Below are 26,277 nucleotides of genomic sequence, written 5' to 3' on the forward strand. Positions count from 1 at the left end.
TCTAACTTAGGTGTAGGTATGAGAGGGAAGAAGAGGGGGGCGGGAGGGAGGGAGAGAAAAGAGAAACTTGTAGCAAAGAGGTTTATTGTGTTCTCAAGCAAAGAAGAGTCTGAACTGGGCCTTATCAAAAATGGGCAGCTGACATCCAGACTCAGTTATACACCTGCTGCCTGTGACTCTCTGTGAAGAAAGACATCACATCACAAGTTTTTTAGGTCACATGAAAAAATTCTATGTCATTCTAATTTCAAGCCTTGGGCATTCTCCCCCACATCCTTTCTCTGTCTCCAAAAATTAAATCTACAGTTTCACCCTGTGGGGTCTGCGTACTGTCTTCAACAAGACAGAAAAATGAGGGTGCTTTGCCCAGGACCTCAACCGCAAAATATGAATCACATTTTAAGTCATAAGATGAACAGAAAAAATAATAATTCACAAATGTCAAGTTTAGCTATAGGTAATTTGGCCAATATGTAATTCCCTGGTAGTTATGTTTAAAATGCTGGGCTCTGATGCTTTTTAACTGTCTTAGGTAACGTTTTGGGAGCAGCATTGTTGCATTTTATAATACCAGGGTATTGATTGGCTAAGGACAATTTAAGATGAGGTTTGGAAGTCAGAGGGTTTGTGGCAGCATGTAATGAGAGCCTCACCTCCTGCGGCTGGAGGGCAGAAAAAGATGCTTGGTTTAGAGAGGGACGTTTCCATCAGAGGAGAAGGCAAAAGTGAAGATTTGGCCATTCCCCAGTCACTGCAGGCTACTTATGTGGGGAGACCAGCGGACAAAGAAAGAAGCCGTCCATCTGGGAGGGGCAACGGCCGCATCATGAGAAGAACACAGGGTTGCTATTACACTTTGGGGACAGTGAAGAATAGTTTAGATATTTGTCACACAATCGAGGCAGAAACAATGACTTGGAGTGTCCATTTAGCAGTTGTTGGTACCTCCCTACTTGACAATACAAGTGCAATGGCCCTGACCAGAAAAGGTGATTACCAGCGGTCTCACACCTCAGAGGTGTGAGTCACCCATCCAGGTGAGCCATTTGGACCAGCACGGGTACCCACCAGAGTGAGAGAAATGGAAAAGGGCAGGGTGGGAGAAAGACTCAGTGTCCTTACAGATCCCACACCAGTTCTGGCCACAGGAAATATGATCTGTCCCAGGAATATTTCTCTTGAAAACTCCCCCATGAGGAGTCCCATCAAATCCTAGGGAAGTGTTTCCAATGGATTAGAAAGGTACAAAGGGTGGAATGTAGTAGATATTGTTGTATGAAGGAGAACCACCAAAAATAAAAGTATCTTCTGGAGGGCGGGCCCTTGTAGTGCAGGCTTCCCCTGCTAGGTGAGTGTTCCAGAAATCTATCTGTATCAGTGTACCAGCTGGCGTTGTTGTGAGAGGCTGCGTTCGGCCTTAGTGAATTTTTCTGAAGGCTCTTTCAACATGTTTGCCCATTTCATGATGGGTGATTTACAAGCACACCTGCCCGCACTGTGCTGAGTGTTCAGCAGATTTTGACCAAAAACAGCTTGACCCCTGTGCCCCACCCTCCCTATTCACCCAATCTTACCCAAAGGGAGTTTTTCTTTTTCCAATGAAAAAAAACCCTCAAAAGGAAGTGTTTTGCTGATGTGAAGAGGTGAAACAAAAGCCAGCAGAAGCAGTAAAAGACATAAAAATTGATGAGTTCAAAAACTGTTTTTTGCAGTGGAAAAAGTGTCTCGATAGGTGTATTGCATCAAATGGAGAGTACTTTGAAGGTGACTAATGTTTAAATATGTAAGAATAAACACAATTTTTTAGTAAATAAATTCCAGGAGTTTTGGGGGTCCCCCTATCATACATCATCCACAATCCATAGAGGATCAATTCATTCATTTCCTCTGCCACCAGAACTTTTGCCTGCTGAAAGTTTGCAGTTGAGTCCCTCCCTAGGAAGTGCTGCGGCCTGCGGGGATTGATTCACTTGGGATGAGGCTCTCTTCCCCAGAGAAATTTCTTATTAATGATTAGCTGATATGCCCTGTTGGCCTCAATTTGGGACATTTTTGAAAGGCCCTCCCAGCCTCACGCTTCCCTAGGGGATGGGCGGGAGCCTCTGTTGCAACTCTGTCCTGCCTCCTTCTTTCTCTGGCATGTGTCTTTCCTCCTTTACAGGTTTGGTTTTGTTTGGACAAGTCCTTCATACATCTCCTGCAAGCAAATCTCAGCCTCAGAATCTATTTGCTTGATCAACCCAGCCTTTGATATTTCCTTTGATTATTTTTCCTTTTCCAGAACTTTTTGTTTAAAAAAAGTTTTCACCTTCTGCTCAATTTTAGAAGGTTAACACCTCAAAATCATACTCAGCACCTCCCTCTTCCTTGGTCTTGGCCATCCCCAATCAACCTATAAAGGAGCCTTATCAGTTTACCTACAGAGTCCTTCTCAAAATGATCTGTTCTCCATCTGAACTGCCAATATGCTGGTGGGAGCTACCCTCCTTTCTCGTCTACGACTGAATCTTTTTTCCTCTTTTATCCACTGAAATCATTTTTCATGCTTTGGTGAGAGTGGTCTTTCCAATACACAATCGGTGAGTCACCAAACCCTTAACTTTTTCCTAGAGACCCTGCATGTGGCAGACCTGCCTGGGAAATGGGCCTCAGCTCGGCTCTTCCTCCCCTTCCTCTCAATCTCCACGTTTCTTTCAGTTTTGGACCTTTGTACATGGTGCCCCCTCCTGGCCCTACCCCTCCCTGCACGGAGCTGTCCCTCCAACCCGACACAGGGAAACACTAAGACTCAGTCTTCCCGTCTACTAGAAGGGACTAATCCCCCATTGGGCAGGGCTGTTAAAAGAGGAAATAAAATAAAACACATATCTGACATGTTAGTTTTAAAACATTTATCCTAGCATTTTAAGTTTTGTCCTTTCGCCTTTTCCTTGGGATTTCTCAGAGCTTCAATGGTAAGGACAAACTCTCCACGACTGCTTTTTATCAGCTAAGAAATCCATAAAGCATCTGCTGTGACGCATCCTCACGGAAACAGTTAATTACTGTCAGTCTTTTGTGCCTTTGTCAAAGGTAGATGTTGGCCTCCTATAATTTTCAAAATGACTACTTTGTTCTGAAATCTGTTTGAAGACTAGATAAAAGCCGTTAATGAAATTTACACACTTTCAGGGACACTGACATGAAGAAAAAGGAAGAGTCTAAATAAACGAACAAGTGAAAGAACATTAATTAACATCTAATTAGTAACAGCAGAGTGAAATTGCCAATAATTTTTAAGTAAATGGAATCTTTTGTAAACATATAAGGTGAGAGCTTAGCCAAGTTCTCCTTGAGGTAAGATTAATGTCATTCTGATATATAAACTAAAAGAAATATACAGATATATAACCTGTCTTATATATGAAAACAACGTTTATTTTAAAAGGAACATCAGTATCAGGATATATGTAAATAACTTGTTATAGCAAGAAGGAAGGACATTTGAAGGGCTCCAAATGCCTGTGGAACACAGAAATGTAGTGCAATTTTTTTTTTAATTGTTGTTCAATTACAGTCATCTGCATTTTCTCCCCACCCCTCCACCCCACCCCAGCCAAACCCACCTCCCTCCCCCGCCTCCACCCTCCCCCTTGGTTTTGTCCATGTGTCCTTTATAGTAGTTCCTGAAAACCCCTCTCCCCACTATCCCCTCCCCACTCCCCTCTGGCTATTGTTAGATTGTTCTTACCTTCAATGTCTCTGGTTATATTTTGTTTGCTTTTTTCTTTTGTTGATTATGTTCTTGTCATGCAATTCTGAGAGTAAAAATGTATATGTATTCAAACCAGAACAAAAATGTCATTTAAATTAAGTCTAGAATTATTTGAAAATTCTATTAAGACACTATCATTGTTAAGTTCAAGAGAAATATTTGATTCGGAAAATTAGAAACCATGAATATATAACAGCTATTTTTTAAAGCATCTTCTGCATCTCAAAGAAATAAGGTAAACACTTAATGTTCAGCAGCATATCTAATTCCCCTCGGGAAACACCTTATAATCTTCAGCTATGCCCACTATGAATTGCTCTAGCAAACAACACTGTGCTTTTAGCAGGAAAGACACATCAAAATAAGTGACGTTGGCAAAGACAGAAGAATATGAGCCAACAGGTCCAAGCACCGTCATCGTGCCTGCTTCTAAGGGCGTGTCCTTTGCACTCAATAAGATTTGGACCAAATCCTCTCATTTTTCCTTGACAGCTGTGCAGCTAGGCTGTCTGTTTTTGACATTTCTACACCTCGGTTTGCTCGTCTGTTAAATGGGATAATGATACACGCACACAGAGTTGTTGTGAAGATGCAGTAAAATAAGCATATGAAATGGAGAGCCAGGTTCAGACTGAAGCAGTGTGGCCAGGGCCCACACGCCTTTTCCCCTCGGGTTTACTGAGTCATGACAAACATAACGTTGTATCAGCTCAGGGTATACAACTTGGTGCCTTGTAAGGTCTTCTCTGTTAGCAAATTTCAAGTATATAACAGTATCGTTCACTATAGTCACCATGAAGTATATTAGATCCCAGGACCTATTCATCTTATAACTGAAAGTTTGTACTAACGTCTCTCTATTTCTCCCAGCCTCCTCCCCCTGGCAACTACCAATCTACTCTCTGTTTCTATGAATTCAACTTTAATAGATTCCACATATAAGTGATACCACGCAGTATTTGTCTTTCCGGTTCATTTCACTTAACATCATGCCCTCCAGGATTAGCTATGCTGTTGCAAAAGGCAGGATTTATCTTTTATGGCTGAATAATATTATATATATATGTATATATATATCTGATATATATATCTCAGAGTTTCTTTATCTTGGTTATTCTGAATCATGCTGTAATGAGCGTGGGAGAGTGCGCATCTCTCCCCAAGATACTGATTTCATTTCCATGACCTGTACACCCAGAAGTGAAATTGCTGGACCATAAAGTAATTCTATTTATAATTTTTTGAGGAATCTCCATACTCTTTTCCACAGAGGCTGAACACATTTACATGCGCACCAAAAATGCACCAATTTCCCTTTTCTCCACATCTCCTTATTATCGTTTTGATAAGGGCCATTCTAACTGGTGTGAGCTGATATCTCACTGTGGTTTTGACTTGCATTTCTCCAGGGCCACACTTTTGACTTTTACCCTCAAAACTTACCTAGTCTTGCTACACAGCAAGTGTGCCTAATACTGAGGAACTGCTAAATAGAGGCGGATATTATTTAAAATATAATTGTTTGTATTGCACATTTAAATATTTGTACAAAATCGGCCCAGATTATAAGTGACTAAATTTGGCTATAATGTATCATATTCAGAGGTTAAATATAGTCTAGGAGAGAATCAAGAAATCCAGGGAATGAGGAGTGAGGGAGAGGGGAGAAGAAAGTAAAATATTAAATAAGAAATCCAGCTGCTAGTTGATATGTTACAAGCCTGTACTAAAACTTAAGTTGAGATAATCATATAATAAAATGCAGAGATCTTAAGGTCTGAGGAGCTCGTTCAATGAGGAAGTGACTGAAATGGGGCATAAAGGACATTCTTGAGGGGTGGAAATGTTCTCTGCTTTGTTCTACATGGTGGTTACCCAGGTGCGTACAGCTGATGAAACTCATTAAAATGAATGTGGACAAGAATAGCAAGTGCTGCATATGCTTTCGGTGAATATGCTAATACACGGAAACCATTCACAATAGCAGCCAGGACACAGCGACTGCTCAGTAACACTTGTTATGATTATTCATAGGCCAGTATGGGGAGCCCTCCGAGCGTACAGAGGTGAGATATTAGGCTGACGAGAGGAACAAGGGGTCAGATCATGGAGGGACACAAGGGTCACACCAAGAAGTGTGTACTCTGGCCTGACACCAGCAAAGAGCACATGTGTCAGGGCATGACATAGTCAGACGTGTGTCACGTGGCATCACTTTAGGAGCAGTTTGGAGGATAGTTTGGCAAAGTGAGAGAAAAAGGCAGGGTAAGCCTCATTTCATCATCTGTAAAATGAAGAGAATAATAAGAGCCTAATATAACTCACATAGTTGGGAATGACAGAGAAAATGATGCAATGTGTAAGAAAGGTTGCTGACGGTTACAATATTCTCTGGAGAGTGAGGGGCAACATGCTGGGTGTGTGATGGTATCGGGATGTACCAGATTGGCCTAGAGAGCAGGAGCAAGTAGCTCTGAACCAGAGGGAAACAGGCAGCAGTAGATCAGCCCACCCCTTCCCATTCCCACTTGCCTACTGGTCTCACTAGTGAATCATAGTGGAGGAGAATAATTATACAGCTGTGACTATATTGACATATTCTACACATGAAGAGTTAAAAAGAAATGAAGAAGTCTTCCCTGTTCACCAGCAGTCAAAGTGAAGGTCATCCCAGAACTTCACAGAACTGTATAAATAAATGACTAAGTGACTTACAAAAGATCACTGGAGAAGGGAAACTCGACCCAGGAAAGGCTCCGAAAATGCCCCACTGGCTCTGTGCTGTTGGCTTGGGGGGCTGTTATTTTTTTCTAAAAAAGTTCTTAGCTCTGATGTCTTTTAAGTGTCACAGAAGTGAAATGAAGGCTCCTGTAGTTACAGCCTGAAGTAACACAAGTTATGAGTAATTTTAATGTTCACTTTAATTTAATTAAATGAATGGAAAAGTGCCCCTTGCAATTGTATTATCCCTTGCCACTTAAGTCATTAACAGGGCCTCTGTAGCTTAATTCTCCTTTAAGATTAACAATTTTCTGACAATTTACTTTTGCATTGAGTACTGAGTAGCCTTTCACCTAAATGCATTTATTTTAAAGATTTTACTTATTTATTTTTAGAGAGAGAGGAAGGAGGGAGAAAGAGAAGGAGAGAAACATTGATGTGTGAGAAATATTGATTGGTTGCCTCTCACGTGCCCCCAACTGGGAACCTAGCCTGCAACCCAGGCATGTGCCCTGGGTTGTGACTCTGATATTGAGTCACATCGAACCAGTGACCTTTCAGTTTGCGGGATGATGCCCAGCCCATTGAGCCCCACCAGTCAGGACTCACCTAAATTGAAACTGCACAAAGCTGAATAGTTTAAAAAGCAAATCTGAAAAGCAAGAATATTGGGTACAGTCCTGTCCCTCTTAGAAGTAGCCAGAAGCCACACCTGCCTACTGGCCACTTGACATGTGGGTGAGTCCAAAATTCTGAAACTTCATACCAAAGCTAGGGTGTAAAATATTTAATACTTTTCAATATTGATCTTATGTTAAAATAGTATTTTGGATATCTTGAGTTACATAATGTATTGTAAAAATTAAATTTACTTGATTCTTTTTTTTTAACCTGATAAAGTAGCCACAATCCTTAATGTGGATACTAGGAAATTTTAAATTCCATATATGTGATCTACTTGTGACCTGTGTATTTCTATTGAATAGTGCTAGTAGAGACCCATGCCTGCTACAGTGACGTTAGATATGAAATTAAAAGTCCGTACATGTGTGAATATGTGATGGGCTTGTGTAAGATGAGGCAAGGACAAACCCCAAGTAAAGATTTATCTAGACAGACAAAATTGCCAGGGGGAGTCTGGCAGGCGGCCTGGGTGCTGGTAGAACTCTGAGATTAGGGAGGTCAGCTAAGCAAAGAAGAGTCACATGGGCAGGGAAGACCTAAGGGGCAACACCCAAAGGGCAGTGAATATTGTGCTTTTTGCTGCTCAGAACATGTAACACATGGGTACTCACTCTAGATCTGAAGTGCTAAGTATTAGCTCCATTTCACTTTCTCTGTTAAAAGTGGGTATTTTTAAAAAATAAAACTCATGTTAATAGTTATGCCATGTGTATAATTGGGTACCCTGATTTTGTTTCACCCAATATTATACTGAACATTTTCACAGGACATTTAATTGTCTTTGAAACTGCCATGTGAAATGGCCGTGGAAGTGTCCGTTATATGGTTATACCATCAGTTATGTAACTACTTTTTATTATCGGCCATTTGTTATTTCCCAGCATTTACCAGTACAGGAAATACCACTGTGGTCAGCAATTTGAACTTCCATTGACCTGTGAAAAGTGACCCTGTAAAACTCTTTGTAGATTAAATAAGATCATTTACATTGCAGAGGTCATAATATGTAGTAGAGATTTCATGAAGTTAGTTCATTTCTCCCTATTGATATGGAATCAGTCACTTAAGAGCTGGAGAGACTCAGGGAGCCTTAAATCGACCCCAGTTCTGGGCAGCATCGGTTTCCTGAATGTGATCACCAAAGAACCTGCAAATTCTCCTGGCAACTGGCCAGAAGGTCTCCAGGCTCCCACCCTTCTGGTTTCCCTTTATCTCTCTCTTCTCTCTTTCCTTCCTTTACCTTCTGTTACTCCCCTCCTTCCCTCCCTCCCTTCCTTCCTCCCTCCCTCCCTCCCTCCTTTCCTCCTTTCCATTATAGTGGATGGATTAACAGCACAGTTACCAAAGTCATATTTCCTGGGTTCAAGTCTCCATTCCACCATTTACTAACTACAGCATAGAGTTCACATCTGAAGGATGAGCCCTAATAAGTGCTCAGTACATGTTTGTTTAAAACTTATACTTAGTTCCTTGCATTATACTTATTGAGGTGTGTGTTTAAACTGCTAGAGTACGGCCTTGCTCATAAACTGGGCATCTCTAACTCGGGTTATTGCAATAATCCCCTCATGAATCTAGGCTGATTGTGGGGATTAAATGAGACCAGGCATTTACAAGTCTTAGCCCAGGAACCGACACATAATATTCTTTGTTATAAGTTAGTTAATAAAATGATGATACAATAATAATAATAAATGAAAATGTAGTTATTTGTCATAACAAATGACTACTAAGTGAACAATAAATACATTTAAGGCTGGGAATAGGTGCTGTGGGAGGTTCTGAGCCTTTGCTATTCACACACATGTACTACCTCTGAGGGAGAGATTTACAGGAACCAAGAGAAACTCCAAATAGCCATTTCCAACAAAGCAGATTTTTGCTATAGTTCTGATATCGAGTCACATTTTTAAAAGCTTCATTATGACAATCAAAAATAATTGCAAATTAATTTGCATCAAGTTTGTGGTCTCCCTATAAATACCACAATGTGTTATTAAAATCAATCAAAAATTACTTAAATTTATTTTTTAAAATCTCTCATATATAGTAAGTTCCACACTCGTGGCATATCTTCAATGTGTCCTATTTTCCTTTATTTTAAGTTATGCTGGGCAAAAATTCTCTTATTAACAGCACAAGACAAGGAAGTTCTTATGTTGCCTCCCTGTTTCTTCCATCTCCTGGCTCAGTCGTTTGTCATTTCACATTAACTTAGGTTCATGGCTTTATTTCAATTTCTTTTAACCCCTAGACTCTGCACCATGAAAGAACGTCCAGAATCCGGCCCAGGAATCAATGATTTCTCCTTCTAAGAAGGAAATGGGAAAGGGGGGCAGGTTTCAAACACTTAAAAATTAGTAAGTGAAAACATGAAAATGGTACGAAGTGCTCCATGTCCTAATAGTGATGAAAACCATCCTGCAGGCTGAGGCTGTGTGCAGGCAGCAGGGATCCTCCGAGTGCAGTGGGGGTGGATAAGGCAGAAGAGTGAGGCTAATCATCTGTACCACCCACATAAGAAAAGAGCCTTTGGGATTGGGTTCCCTTCAGGAAAGGCCATGCTCTCTAGTTACAAAGTAAATGACATTTGGACTGATACAAAACAGGCCAAGAGAGAAGCTGAAGACTGAGGCAACAGCAATTGCCTATGAATGAACAGCAAGCCTCAGAGAGAAGAGTGCTGCTGGATTGTACCCACACAGTTCTCTGGAGTGGCATTAATATTCATTCCTCTTTGCCATTGGGACGGCCTGGCCATAGAAATATGATGGAAGTGCTGAGTGTCTGTGGAATCAATGGGTTTTGCAAGAAGAATGCAATGCAGAATGCGGCTGAAGTTACGACTCTGCAGGAACCATGGAAAACTTGGGAGGTACGTACTGTGTGTACAACCTCGCCAAGACTTGAGATGCTCCCTTAGTGCCGTGGGGCAAAGTGGGATGGCATGTAACAAGAAGCTTCAATTTGGACCAGCAATACTTCTAAATTACTTTATGTTACTGCCAAGCCCCTCGGAAAATGCAGACTAGTGGCTCTTCATCTTGGGTGGAAAAAAAAATTACCTGGAAGGTTTAGAAAGTACTGCATCCCATATATCACACTTAAATAATCTGAAATGTGAGAAAATTCAAGGAGGTAGGGACCCAGATATCAGCATCACTTAAAAAAAAAAGAGATCCCAGTTGAGTCTAACATATACCTGAAAATGAGTAGCACGGTGCCAGCTGAAAACCCAGGCCTCTGCTCTCAATATTTTTCTCTGGAAATATGCAACTTACTTGCTTTATCTGTATGTGACTTTAATTTTATCACAATTCAGTAGGGAGGATAGTGTAATTAATTTATCCGGTGTAGCAAAGGGCTGACTCTCTCCTTTCCTGCTCAAGAGGACGGTGAGCCATTAAGAGAGCCTATAAATCAACAGCCTCCAGATTAACCCACGGAAACTGCAGGGGAGAGAGACCCCTCCCAGGCCACCTTCCTCCATGTTAGGTAATGGGAACATTGTGGTCATTTATATGCTGTATAATTAATAAGCTAAGGATAGCCCTGCTTTGATGTCCACATAAACTCGTTACATCCACTGCATGGGTTTGACAAACAGAAAGAGGATAAATGGGGATAATAAAACAAGTACTTCATAAAAATTTAAGTGAGTGTCTTGGAGTATTCTGTACAGAGGAATAAAAAGAGGACAGGAAATAGGACCAAACTGGTAATCTTGGAAAAACAATTAGAGTCCAAAAGAACGGAATAAGGGAATCTCAATACTTTAGATGAGGAAGGCAGGGCTCTAGTCCATGACGTAACTTGGTGAAAATTTAGGAAAAGTTTTTTTGCCTGACCCAAGTTTCAGCACCTGCCTGCCTTGCTGGATAAGTGTTTCCTGGCAGCGGGCTTCCTACAGTCCTGCTGGAGGGGATGACAGGCAGGTCATGCTGTCTTGATCACCCTGTGACACTTCCCCACTCCCAGTTTCCAGCTCACACTGTTAGAGAACACTCAGAAGTCTGGGGATTTGGACTCCATCATCCACATTTATTAGGAAAGGAAAAAAACCCAATAGATTTTAAAATATTTCTCAGTATCCACAGCTAAAATAAACAATATATCAAGAATACAGTGATTGCTAATAAATATTTGTTGAATGAATGAATGTGATTGTTCAATGACAAGTTGAATCTATATGGGCAACTCAAGAAATCCCCTTTCGCCTAATAGGTAAGAAGCCAAAGAGCCAATGAGAGAGCTTTCTTTGTCTCTAAATTTGTCAGGAGGAGAACAGAATCACAGTGAAGCCCACACCTCTGATATGCAGACTCAGTGTGAACTGCAAATGCTAAAAATTAATCAGAAGTTTACAAACTCTCCTTCACTTCCCCCATCTCTATCAGTATACTAATAAGCCTGCAGTAAAAATAACAGTGGATTACAGCTAGGAGAACTACAAGAAGTGTGGCCTCTCTTAGAAGCACAAAAGGAAGCCCCAAAGCTAAAGAAAATGGAGTCAAACACAGGGTCATTAAAGGAATTTTAAGCATTTGGTCCCCAGAGTTACAAGTTATTCTACATTGCCCATCTTTTTGCTCAGGCAACATAAATTCACACACTCAATGTCAATTTGCCTCAGTATCTACTGCCCTATAAAACAAGTCAGACGTTTAACAAGAACAACAACAAAATAAAATTTAAAGGCAAAAAAAAGCCTTAAGTGGAAAAGCAATAACCAGAACCAGAGTCAGATATAACAGAGATTGGAATTATCAGAGTTTAAAGTAAAAATAATTAGCATGTTAAAGACTGCAGTGGAAAGATAGAAAACACTCAAGACTAGATGAATAGCAGGAGCAGAGAGATGGTCAATAAAAGAAAGAATCACACAGACACACACCCTAAAATAAAAAAGTATCAAATGAAGAATAGCCCACATGGGTTCATCAGTAGTCTTGACACAACTAAGAAAAAAAAAATCAGGAAACCTAAGGATAAGTCAATAGAAATCATCCACACTAAAAGGCAAATATAGACCAAATAACAAAAATGAGTAATTATCCAAAAATGGCACACCAGTGTAACATAGATATGGTTGGAAGGAGAAGAGAGAAACAGAAGAAACACTAGAAGTGACAATGGCTAATCATTTTCCAAAATTAGTGATAGATAATAAACCAAAGGCCCACGAAAGTCAGAGAATGCTAAGCAAGATGAATACAAAAGATGAAACAAAGGAAAAACAAAATGCCTAGGCACATATACAAATTACAGAAACAAAAGACAAGAAGAAAATCTAGACAGTAGCTGTGGGAAGGAAGGGGCACTTGACCTCCAGAGAAAGGAGGACAACAATTATGCACAGCTTTCAGAAGAGAACATACAAACAAGACAAGACAAAAACGTATTTGAGGTACTATATTAGATAATCATGTTCTGGAATCATATGACTTGAGTTGGAATTCTGGCTCATTTACTGGTTAGTTTCGTGAACATAGGTGCTCATTTAACCTCTTGGGCCTTAGTTGACTCAGCTGTGAAATTTGCATACTATTTATTGCTACTTCATTAAATAGTCAAGAAAATAAAATGAGACAATCCTATGAAGCCTAGTGCTTAGTACCATGAAAATACTGTGTCTGAAAATAGTGATGATTCAAGAAACATAGTGCTTAGTTGCTCAGAAGGATTAGGTATTTTTACCAACTGGTAACAGAGCAAATGATAAATGTGAAGACGCATAGGCAAGGGCTATGGACATATGGACAATCTCTTATATTTCGTAGACTAAGCTGCTATGAGCCAACACAAAATATATTCTGATCCCTCAAGTTTGGGTAGTGACTTAATGGAGAAGACATGGGAATGCATTGCTTTTAAGATATGAAAGGTGGCCACCTCACAAAATTTAGATGGGCAATGGCCGAGGGACTGTCAGTCCAGGTTCTTAATAGATAGTTGAGAAAAATGGTGCCCAGGAATATAATATCATGTCTAGTCACTTAGTAACTTAGGGACCGACCAGGATGAGGTCTAATACTCACCTGTTGCTTATTCCATGATGTTGTGTTGTTTTAGAAGCATTTTGAATGGCTTAAGTGCATCTATTTAAAATTAGAAAGATTTATTGATCTCAGTATTTTTTTTTGGGGGGGGGCATTGCAGTCCCAAGAGATTCTAGTTAACCATACCTTTTTCTCAATAAAAATAAAACCTGTTGCTTTTTTTCTGTGAGAACCAAAAGGGACTCTTCCATTCTCAGGAACCACAATCAATAACATTGGGGAAATGCTCACACACATGAGCACGCAGTGTTCAGCATGGATGCTCCCTGATGGCCTCCACCCCTTGTCACTGTTTTGGTTCTCACTCAGGGTAATGGAGCCCTGAGGGGAAACTGAGACCTGCTAGGTACCGTGCACTACAATTCATTCTAATCTCTTCATAAAAGTGTGAAGAAAGAAGCAAATCAAACAAAATGTGCCCATATTTAGGGTTGCCAAACAAACAGCTTAAATAATGAAACTTTTATGTTTCCTGCAATAGGCGTGCCTGTAGATCCTGCTATCTCTCCGTCAAAGGAAAGCAAACTCTGAAATTGGTACAGCAGCCTCTTATCTGACCAATATTTTCAGTTATCTGTTACACACCACATTTCTCCCCCATACTTATCAACACTTACTGATACCTGCCTTCAAAAAAGCAACTTACTGGTCGAACGGCTCTGTGAAGCAACAGTTCAGACACCGGAGATGAAGGAAAGTAAATGCCTGGTTATAAGTTGGCTGAGCTTAAAATAACTAATCAGTAAATGACCCTTAGAGAAATGTTATCAAGATGACATCCTCTCTGAAGCAGTAAAGGGGAAAAGGGAGAGAGCACTAGGGCACTAGGGAAAAGTGTCAAAGGCAGAAAGAGTTCCTTTAAAGTTCCTTCAACTCTGAATTTAGCACTTTCAGACACAGCATGGTTCTTTGCAGCCTTTTCCCACAATAAGATGAATTTGAGATGAATTCTCAAAACTGAAAATGACTCCAAGACTACTTATTCCAACTTCCCCTCTTAAATCCCTTTCTCACCACATCCCCACAAGCAGAGGTCCAGCCTAAATTTCAAAAAATCCAGTATGTTGAAAATGTCACATGGCTCAGCAGCTCATCCCTTTGCTAGATGTCTGCATTAGAAATTCTCACCCAGAACAGAAAATCAGCAGAATTCTCAAGTAGTACACCAGTGTATGGAAATACCATTCTTTTGCATATTCACAGAAATGTAAACTAAAATAGTAAGATGATTTTTTTTTCATATAGTATGTTAGGAAATATATATCATATGTGTCTTAGTCAGTCTGGGTGGTAATGACAAATTGCCATAGACTGTCTCCTTTGCAACCCCTGTGAATCCCCCACACGCTGGGCCTTGCTCTCTGGACCTGTGGAAGGGGATGGCAATCCTGATGGCCTCTGAGTCACCTTTGTGGTCATTTTCGAGGGAACAACGGTCTCGTTGTCCATTCTTGGACAATGGTCTTGGTTTTTATTTAGATGACTTTTGAATCTCCTTATCAAATTTGGTCCACCCATCATGTTTTCTTAATAGCTCTCATTTTTTCCAATATGGATAAGCTAAGAATTTTATACATGTTTTAGTTCTGGTTCTCTTTTCATTAACAATTCCATCTTTAAGTCATTTATCACTCCTCATATTTTACTAAAGCAGTCAGGAGGAACTGGGCTGCTCCTTCAACACTTTGCTGGGAAATCTCAGCCAAACATTCAGTCTCATTTGGTGAACCCCAAAGAAAAATTTATCTGTCAAAATGGACTTCTGGTTAACTAGGTCCAAATTAATAACCAGAGTCTAGTGGCCATTGCTGACAGAGGCCTGTCACACACTCTGCATTTCAGCAAAAGCTCCAGAATGAGCTTTCAGCTTCCTGTAGTATGCCCCTGCCTGTTTACTCTGTCAGAGGCAAACACAGTAGGAAAGACCTGGTTTCATCTTTCAACCAATGGGCTGGGGGCTGCCCCAACCAATCAGAATTACAGAAATTTTATTCTCATTTGCATATGTATCTACCAATCAGAACTGCAAAATTTGGGCCAATCATAACTGCACAATTTAAAAACCTCATTTGCATAACATGGACCAAAATGAAAACTATGGGTAGGAAGTTTCTGTATAGAAGGTAGCCTCTCCATTGTCTAGGCAGAGCACAATGTAGGTTGCTACCTGAATCTGTGTCTTCCAGGCTGCTACTCTTTTTGCTCAAAAAATGCTTTTATTTCTATTAAAGTCTAAAATTAATTTTTGGTTGACACATCAATCACAAGTTTTATGTTTCAAAAAATACTATGACACAAACATAATTCAGCCAAACTCTTTGCCACTTTATAACAAGAATCACCTTTCCTCCAAAGTTCAATAGTGTGTTCCTTCTTTCCATCTAAGGTCTCATCGGAATGGCCTTTACTGTCTGCATTCCTCCCAAAATTCTGTTTATGACCACTTATGTTTTCTTTAACAAGACTGAGGCTTTCACTACAGCATTTCTATTGTCTTTCTGGGCTCTGATCAGAATCACCCTTAGCGGTTCCTTCATAGCAATGCAAGATTTTTCTAGCATGCATCTGAAAATCTTTCTAGCTCTTATCCACTACCTAGTTCTAAAGCCAATTCCACATTTTACAGATTTATTATAGTTGTACCTTCATTTCTTGGCACGAATTTTCTGTCTTAGCCTGTTTGGGCTCTTCTAACAGAATACCATAGACTGGGTGACTTACGGATAACAAATTTACTTCTCACACTTCTGGGGGTTGAAAGTCTAAGGTCATGGTGCTAGCAGATACAGGGTCTGGTGAGGTCCTGCTCTCTGGTTCAAGTGCAGAACTTCCTGGCTATACTCTCACATGGCAGAAGAGATGAGAGAGCTCCCTTTTGCCTGTTGTAGGAGGGCACTAATCCCATTCATGAAGGCTTCACTGTAATAACCTAATCACCAAATAAAGCCATTGTCTAGGGCTTAGCTGTCAATATAGGAATGAGGGGGTGGGAGGTACAAACATTCAGACTAAGGCAGGCATAACTTAACCTAGTGTTAAAATAAATGTTTTATGTTACAATCACAAATGTGGAAAGGTTGGTAAATCACACTCCTTCTAAGAAAAGTAGACAAGATACTGCTTGGGTATTCATTACTTGCCAAGAAGGGATCCTCTAATGATATCAAGGATGTTACAACTCACTCCTAACAGTTATTTATCAACATTGTGTTTGCATTATACTTCTCTTTGTTCAGGCTAAACGAGATATAAATCATGCAGCCCTGAGTAAGCAGTCTTATATTCGTCCACATAGAGGAGGGGACTCTGACAGAAATACATGATTTTAAGCAATTCAAATTGCTGACATCTTGAATTGTTACATAAAAAAATTCATTTGGTAAGATTTGGAGGGATTATAAAAAGTGGAGATGGGAATTCAAGTTATGTTTGTTTCAATTGCAGCTTTCATTTAAATGAGTTTAAGCAGGACTATTATATGAATCCTAGCTCAGCAGTTAAAAAAATTAAAAACTGTGTTCCAGAAACTGTAAAAGTGTATACTTTCATGCTTTTCATGCCTTCCTGTACATTCCTCTTCTTTCCTACCAATGTCCAAAAAGCACTGTCTTAGAGTAGGCAAGCTTCTAGCCAAACAGGAGTCTAGAAACTCCAGATGGGTACCATGCTGTCCTAGGAATCAAAAACATGAATTTTAACTCCAGCAGAAGTAACAGGACATGTGTATGCATGCATGTATTCTCACGTACACTTGACTACAACACATGCGATGATAATGGCCATGATAAAGGCAGACTCTCTCTCTGGCTGGCTTTGAGGAAGCAAGCAGCCATGTTGATAAGGCTTTGTGACAAGGGGTTAAGGTTGGCTTCTGTGGAGCCATATCTGTCATTTTATTTTTTCATAAGAATCTAGCCTGCAGAGTCTGAGCATCATCTTCTCAGCAGGCAGGAACAGTAGTTAATATTAATGAATTCTTCCTCACTCCCACCTTCAAAGGTGAAGAATAGAAAGGCATTACAGGGAATATAGTTAAAATCCAAGATGGGGTCATGTGAAACTGACACCCTCCTAGTCAACACAAGTGTCCTCTTGTATGTCTGGATCCCTCATCTCAGTTAGTTATGGGGTTCATTACTGGCAGCATCCCAGTGAGACTCTCCTGCTCATGTTTTTATTTTATGAACTATAATGGAAACTCAGGTAAGGACATACCGCTTTTAATTCCTAAGGCCTTACTGGAAATTAAAAAAGAAAATATTTTAATGATTTTCTTATCTGGTAATTACAATATGAATCCAAAGGCAGATAATAGGACAAAAGAAAATGAGCTATGTATAGAACATAAATTTTGGGATCAGAGAGAGCTGAGTGTGAATCCTGACTCTGGTATTTACTGATTATGGAACGGCTGAGGAACAGGTCTTGATCTACTCTAATGAGAGACTCTCAATTCATTCCAAGGAAATTTCCTTTCCATGCCTACATTCTCTGACATGAGATGATCATATCTCTTCTTTCAAGCCTCCCTCCTATCTGTCCCCAGCACCACATTTCTGGTCTTCCTATGGAAATCCCATCTGTCTCCTCTTTGAGAAATTAGATGGACCTTTTAACACAGTTGCAAAAGTAACTGCATCATGATATTTTCCCACAGACACAGATGTTTTGTTATAGGACCCCATTCACTTCTAGTTGGGATGCCATGGAGGGGAAGGGGGTGTCCTGAGCTACCTGAGGAGATGGTAGAAAGGAAAGGAGAATAAAACAAGGGGCTAAGGGTGGAAAGACAGCGATGTCCAGAATCAGTATCTTCCCTCAGCCCCGAGAAGGCAGGAACCACATCTGTTATGTCCATCCCATGTCTTCATCCCCAGAGCAGGGTCTCACAGACTCCTATTGTAGGAATAATCAAGTTGACAAGAACAAGGCACTGTCAGACATTGGCAAAAGCAATTTCAGTAAAATAACTTATTTTTCAGCAGTTATGAACACTGCATCTGAGATTGCTTGCTTTTCTTGAAAGGATCTAAGACTTAATTGGAAGACAGGGCTAAGAGCCCTGGGGCCCTGGCCACTGGCAGTCAGCACTGTGCACAGCAGAGAGAAGGGGAACTGCCATGTCTTAACCCCCATCGTATTTCTGTCCATGAAGCATGTCTGCTCCAATAAATCCTCACTTCCAGGGAGTAAGGTCATCATGGGACAAAAACTTGGATATTATTTTTATTTCTTTTTGCAATTCACCTATAAAATATATATAATGACTTCTCTTGCCTACATTTTATTATTTTTCATTGGTTTGTTTTGCTTTTAAAGCACAGACAGGTTTTTGAAGACCAGGGGCTGCAGAAAACTGGTCAGAGTTGGAGGCAAAGAGAAGTCTTCCGGGGCTAATAAGGAATCATTAACCTCAGTTTACCCCACCACGTGTATCCTCCGGTTCAGAGAAGGGTGTTATTTGCATGATTATCGCATGCTTTTCTTGCACAGACACTTCTGTGAGATGCTTCATCGTGAAAGCCGGGGACTAAGCACACTTCCACAAAACAGGGAACTCTGAGCTTGTCGTCGCTAATGTCACATAGCTAATTATGCTCCTGGGCAGACCTCAGTGTCTTATGCTGTGGTAATAAAAAAAAAAGTATAAAACATTAGAAAATTTCAGTATCTGATACATTAACCTGCAAATTAACCCTGCATTAGACACCTACGGCCTTTCTGAGGCCAAACCTAAGCTCACATCCTTTACCATGACTCATAATTACGAAAGCCATCTTCCATCCCTTGCAAATTAGTTCAATAGCCCTGGACCTCGAAGGTGAGTGGTACCTCTGTATCAACCAGTGACTTGGTGTCAGATAGCTGGACTATGACTCAGGAAGCATACAGATGAGCCTTCATTTTAATGACTGCAATTAAATTACCACATTCTTTCACCTGCAACTTTTTCCCAGCCACTAAATCTGCATTTTCCTGTCCTATGATTTCCACTGAGCTTTTTCTCTGTGGAAAAAGGCAACACAAAAGGCAAACTACTGAATAGGAGACAATATGTGCAAATAATATATCTGATAAGGGGTTAATATTCATAATAAAGAACTCATGGAATTCAAGATTAAAAAACAATCTAATTAAAAATGGGCAGAGGCCCTAAACAGACATTTCTCAAAAGAGACATACGAATGGCTGGAAAACACATGAAAGGAAGCTCAATGTCATTAATCATCATGGAAATGCAAATCAAAACCACGATGAGATACCACCTCACACTTGTCAGAACAGCTATTATCAAGAAGATAATCAATAACAGTTATTGGCAAGGATGCAGAGAAAAGGGAACCCTCGTGCACTATTGGTGAGATTGTAAATTGATGCAGCCAATTGGGTGGAAAGCAGTATGGAGTTTCCTTGAAAAGTTAAATCTAGAAGTGCCATATTATCCAGAAATCCCCCTTCTGGGTATTTATTTGAAGAAAATGACAACACTAATTCAAAATGATAAAATGCACCCCTATATTCATTGCAGCATTATTTACAATAGCCAATGTATAGAAAGAAGCTAGGTGTCCAAGGATGAATGGATAATGAAGAAGTGGTGCATATCAATGGACTATGACTCAGTCATGAAAAAATTAATGAAATCTTCCCATCTGATACAACATGGGTGGACTTAGAGGTTATTATACTACGTGAAATAAGTCAAACAGAGAAAGACAAATACCATATGATTTCACTTATTTGTGGAATCTAAAAATAAAACCAAACACAACAGAAACAGGTTCATAGGTAGAGAACACACTGATAGTTGCCAGAGGGAAGGGGTGTGGTGGGATGCCAGATAAAGGGCATTAAGAGGTACGAACTCCTAGCTATAAAATAAATAAGTCACAGCACTGTAATGTACAGCATAGGGAATGGAGTCAATATTGTAATAACTCGGTACAATGACAGAAGGTTACTAGATATCATATTGATCGTGTTGTAAGGTACATAAATGTGAAATCACTATGTTGTATATCTAAAACTAATATAATATGTCAACTATACAAAAAATATTTTAAAATCTACACCAATATTCTCCACTGTGGCAGACACGACGGTGAGGTTGAGGACTAAGGATCTCTGTCATTGGTGACTAAGACCTAGCTGATCCTCTAAGTTATTATCCATACCAGGATACTTTGGAGATCAAAAGCAAGTGCTCTTAATAATTATGCCCGACAACAGGTGTGCAGGGAGATGTATAGTCACCCTACTAAGAGGACACTTGTGACCTAAAAATATTCTTAGTAGAACAATCAAGTGGAAAGCAGTTAGTAGTGAACTAAAGAGGTAAAAGGAGATAAAGAAGGGTAGAAAATAAACAGACTAGAAAAGAACTTGACCCTTAGAAGGTGAGATTTTAATGCTCTAAAATATTTTAATGTCATATGTAGTGAAGAGATTAAGCTTTGGGATGTTTTTCTTCAAAATCAGATTGTGAATATGCAACCACCATACCATTATTCTCGATTCCTTGTAAACTTCCAACAAACTTCCAATAAACTAGGATTAAACCCATCCTCCCCTCCCCCCACCTCTTTAGGCCTTTATGAGGCTGAGAATCTAAGCAAAATGCAAACTTTATTCTGGGGATCTTGCAAACCCCGAAGGAGCATAAAATATAAAAATATGGTGAGCAATCTGTAATTGCAGGATCAAAACTCTCCTGGCTGACCCAGGATTGTTTATGGGCTGCCAAATTAAACACGGGCCCAGTTCAACATCAGGGACCCCTGGAGGCTATTTTTCACCTTATCACACTGCACCTGTAACTGTGAAAGTAAGTCCAGATCTATAAACATTGCCCTTGTGATGCGTGGGGTAGGCAGAAGTGTCCTCTCAACTAGTCCAGCCTGCCCTTCACAAAGAGGTCAGGGCTGACACTCAGCATTTCATTGAACTTAGTCCATAGTACAACACTCTAAGATAGGTACTATTCTGATCTCTATTTTACCCATAAAATAATTGGAGTTCAGAGAAGTTTACACTATTTGCCAAAAATTACAGTTAGTAATTATTGGCAGTTCTGCACACTTTCACCACTATCCTATAAATATGTTACAATTTTGTTTATTAATTTTATTAATAATAACTACCATGTTTTTCAGACTATAAGACACACCTAGGTTTTAGAGAAGGAAAATAGAGAAAAAAATTTTGAAGCAAAAAATGTGGTAAAATATTGAATAACATCCTTTAAAGCAGAAATCCTTTTCTGCTTTGACATCTTTCCACAATTACAGTAGATTCAGCAGGAGACTACAGTACACCATCGTATCTTTCTACACAAAATACAGTAATGACAGAACTATCAGCACTGGGTCCTTCATAGTTATGGGCGCGCTGTAGCTGAGAACATCAGTGGATGATGCACTGTCACGGGGAGATCTGCTACTGACACTGTTATGGGGGGATCTACTGCTGACACTGTTATGGGGGATCTGCTGCCGACACTGTTATGGGGAGATCTGCTGCTGGAGGGCCACAGGTTGTGCAACACTCTTGTATGGGGGCAGCAGTTTTGCACAACCTGTGTGGCTCTGCAGCTGTTGCCAAATTACAGCTCCCATCATCCCTACCTGTCCAAGCATGATGGGAGTTGTAGTTTTGCAACAGCTGCAGGGCCACAGTGACAGGTGACCCTGCGGTGGAATTTGCCTATGTTAATGTTAATGGGTAACACACCAGTCACCTGATGGAGGCAAGTAAGGGCGCCGCTGGCTTTCTTCTCCTAATTGCCTGCACCGCCGGTACCCTCCTCCCTAGTCCTATAGTATGCCATAGCGGGGACTGTGTTTCTGCCTCCCTTGCTTCACACCGCCAGGACACCCCCTCCTCTCAGCCCAGGGCCCGCAGCATCACCCCACTCCTGCCGTCCCTGGCTTCCTGCCGTGGCGATCCTGCCTCCTGTGACCCCGCTCCACCTCCACCCTCCCACCCCCTCAGCGAGCCAGGTAAGCTACATTCGGACTATAAGACACACCCCCATTTTCCTCCCAAATTTGGAGGGGAAAAGTGCATCTTATAGTCTGAAAAATACAGCATTTATTAAATGTCATCTATATCTCAGACTCTATGAGATTTTTTTTTTTGTCTCACAGCCAAGGAAGCACAATTATCACTGGGGAGACTTGAAAAAAATCACATGATCATAAAATGGGATGGTTGGTTAAGATATAAGATGGAAGTAAAAGCTAAGGAGGTGTAGGGGAGGACTTCCAATTGGAGCAACCAAGAAAAGATTTTAAACATGCACTAGACTCAATGGGAATGGTTTGGAAAGAAGGAGGAGTAGGTTGTCTTCCAGGAGAAGGATCAGAGGCAGGGAGCAAACCTGCCTGCAAGACAGGCTTTGGGAATGTTAGGGCGGAATAAGCATCACCACCTGTTGGAAAGAGTCCTGCCTTCAGGAGAGTAGGAATTAATATGACATTGAACTGTGTGCGCAGTCTTGACCTCATTTTTCTCATCTATAATGTAAGGAGATGGACTAGATGACACATAGGGTCCCTTCCAACTCCAAGACACACTGTTGTTTAGAGACCAGCATTGTAGTCAGAACACAGAACATTCCAGCTTGAAGAGAATCCCTCTGCTCTGAGACAAGATATACAGGGTCCGGCAGAAGTAACGCCTGCTTGAGTGTGGTTGGTAGGGTAATACTATGGGTGTAATAATTATAGTTTTATTTTGAACATTTCACCTAAAATGTCATTTGGTATGCTTGCGTGTGATATTGTTATGTTATAGAGTTACATGCTTATGATTTTGTAATAAAAGATTTGGTAATAAAACGGGGCATTATTTATGCCAGAGCCTGGATTATGGTCAATGTATCCTTTCAAAGTACTGTGATCGAAATGACCAAGTCTTAGTGGACACTACTCACTACTTTAGTTGTTACAGTGACTGTTTCTTGATAATAATCCACTTATATTTGGAAAAGATTCACTTGGCATCATGAGAATCAGGACTTGCGGACTAGGAAGTAGTTCCTCAAGAGGTTTGTAATCTGAGAGGTCATAATAACCTTGGGCCCACTGGCCAAATTTGGGTAACAGATTATATTATTACACTGCCTAGTTTTTTAAAAATGTTGATCAGTTACCAACCATTTTCGAATCATCTGCAAGTGAATAAATTATCTATGGAAATTTATTTTATTTTTGGTTTCTAAAATTTTAAATTAAATTGAGGTGACATTAGTTAATAAAATTATATAGATTTCAAGTGTACAATTCTTTAATATATCATCTGTATATTGCATTGTGTGTTTGCCAACATTTAAAAATTGCACAATTTCTCCTAAAAACCCTGCCACTCTAGCTGGAGAAGCAGTAGTTAAGAAGGGTTTGGGGGAAGGAATTCTCTGGCACATGTTTCATGGATCAAAAGTTTTGCAACAGATAGAAGTGACTCCCCAGAAATTAGTAACTAGTATATTAAAGGAATATACCCCCATATTTAAACTCCTTTGGGAAAATTCATATTAATATATATAAACATCATAATAAGAGTGAAGAAAAAAATAAAATAAATAAAATCTACCCCCATGGGGTTACTCTCTAACTTTAGTGTTCACTTTTTCCATCCAAAAATTTGAATTATTTATCTAAAAGTGAGGAAGACTGTTTATTTTGGCCCACATTTTTATTACCCAATCTTCACTCTGTGCTCTTGCAAAATTACCTTTTTATTTTGGTTCTCAATTATTCTGGGGCTGTGTTGTCTAGTTTATTTCTCTGGAACTTAAATGCCAAGCCTAGGCAGGCCCAAGTATGACATTTCGGGCATAAGGCACTTGAAAGTTTTTGCTTCTTGAGTTTGGCCAATGAAATCAAACTTGGCTCGGAAGGGTGCCTTGAGAAAGTGACAGGTGTAATTAATTGCCTGGTGAACAAACATTGGTGTTGCCATTACACTTGAGTTATGGTCTCTGTAGCTAAAGGTTGGCTGCAGTTCATACCTTCTAGTTCCTAAGAAAGAAACCTTCAGGATATCATGGATGAGATAACAGCTAGGGTTTAAAGAGGAGGTCGATAGCCTTTTAGGGAGTGTGTGTGTGTGGGTAATATGTGAATGGTGAGATTGTTATGTGTCTGATCATTCAAGGAGAAAATTTTTTAAAGCCCACTCTTACAGAACATATTAGAAATAAAAGCAATTTTGAACCGAAGTCATTGGACAATGATCTCTAGTGATTCGAACACGCACTGAAAGCATAAAGTATCATTTCCATTCTTTCTTGGCCTGGTTTCAAATATTGGGTGGGCCAAAAAGTCTGTTAAGTTTTATTTCCATAAAATAAAGACACATTTCTCATTTTTATCAATAACTTTGTTCATTTGGATATTTTGAGTATGCTAGCTATCTCCCTCCATTGACCTCTAGTGAGTAGAGGCCAAGGTTGCTGCTAAACATATTCTAACACATAAGACAGCCCTACAGCAAATAATTATTTGTCCAAAATGTCAACAGTACCAAGGAACTTTGCAAAACACTTCTGACACATTCTATCAGCCACAGCACATTCTCCATACGCTGCACAAATCTTTGTTTTCTTTGCATTTAAGTTGTTTTTACCTTTCTTGAAATAATAAAGAATAATACACTGAAAATGTTACATATTTTCTTCCATCTTTAATATTAAAATTGCTGCACAAAAGTTCACCAGTTTTGTTAAGTTTTTTAAAAGTGCACACTGATATGACAGCTGTTACAATACAATCTAATGAAATTGTTTCACATAAAATGAAAGACAACTAATCGCAACTAGAGCCATTGTATAGAAAAAAACTAAATGAACTTTTTGGCCAACTCAATATAACTGAGAACTAGTTCTGAACCTTCCTTCCACCTAGACAATAAGATGGAATAAAGTATTCTTTAAAGAAGGGAAAAAAGTGCTAAATTATGTTTAAGTATTTATACAAGATTAAATTCATACTATCAGTATAACTAATGTTGCTTTTTAAAGAATATATTTTATTTGTTATGCTATAACAGTTGTCCCATTTCTCCCCCTTCACTCCACTCTGTCCTGCACACCCCCTCACCCCCTATAGTTCATGTCCATGGGTCATACTTATAAGTTCTTTGGCTTCTATATTTCCTATACTATTCTTACCCTCCCCGTTTATTTTCTACCTACCATTTATGCTACTTATTCTCTGTACCTTTCCCCCCCTCTCCCCCACCCACTCCCCTGTTGATAACCCTCCATGTGATCGCCATTTCTGTGGTTCTGTTCCTGTTCTAGTTGTTTGCTTAGTTTGCTTTCGTTTTTGTTTTAGGTGTGGTTGTCAATAACTGTGAGTTTGCTGTCATTTTTACTGTTCCTATTTTTTATCCTCTTTTTCTTAGGTAACTCCCTTTAACATTTCATATACTAAGGGCTTGGTGATGATGAACTCCTTTAACTTGACCTTATCTGAGAAGCACTTTATCTGCCCTTCCATTCTAAATGAAAGCTTTGATGGATAGAGCAATCTTGGATTGTAGGTCCTTGGCTTTCATGACTTGGAATACTTCTTTCCAGCCCCTTCTTGCCTGTAAGGTCTCTTTTGAGAAATCAGCTGACAGTCTTATGGGAACTCCTTTGTAGGTAACTGTCTCCTTTTCTCTTGCTGCTTCTAAGATTCTTTCCTTATCTTTCATCTTGGGTAATGTAATTATGATGTGCCTTGGTGTGTTCCTCATTGGGTCCAACTTCTTTTCCCTGTTTCCAGAGTTTTTGACCATTCTTTAGAGTGCTTAGAGTACTTTTCAGAATAATAATAGTTTGAGAACTTTTAGTTTTTATTTTTTTAAATCATTTTTTATTTTTCAATTAGAGTTGCAATCTTGTTATAAATTACAATATACCTAAAAATATAAGTTGAAGAAAAACTTAGAGTATATTATTTCAAAGTATAACTAATGTGCTGTTTAATGATTAGTTTATCCCATGTCTCCGGTTTTTAGACTTCTGGTTTACTTCACTTCCTGAGTCTCCAGCTGGAGCAAGTGACAGAT

This window comes from Desmodus rotundus, chromosome 4 (genome assembly GCF_022682495.2).
Source record: "Desmodus rotundus isolate HL8 chromosome 4, HLdesRot8A.1, whole genome shotgun sequence".
Lineage (NCBI taxonomy): Eukaryota > Metazoa > Chordata > Mammalia > Chiroptera > Phyllostomidae > Desmodus > Desmodus rotundus.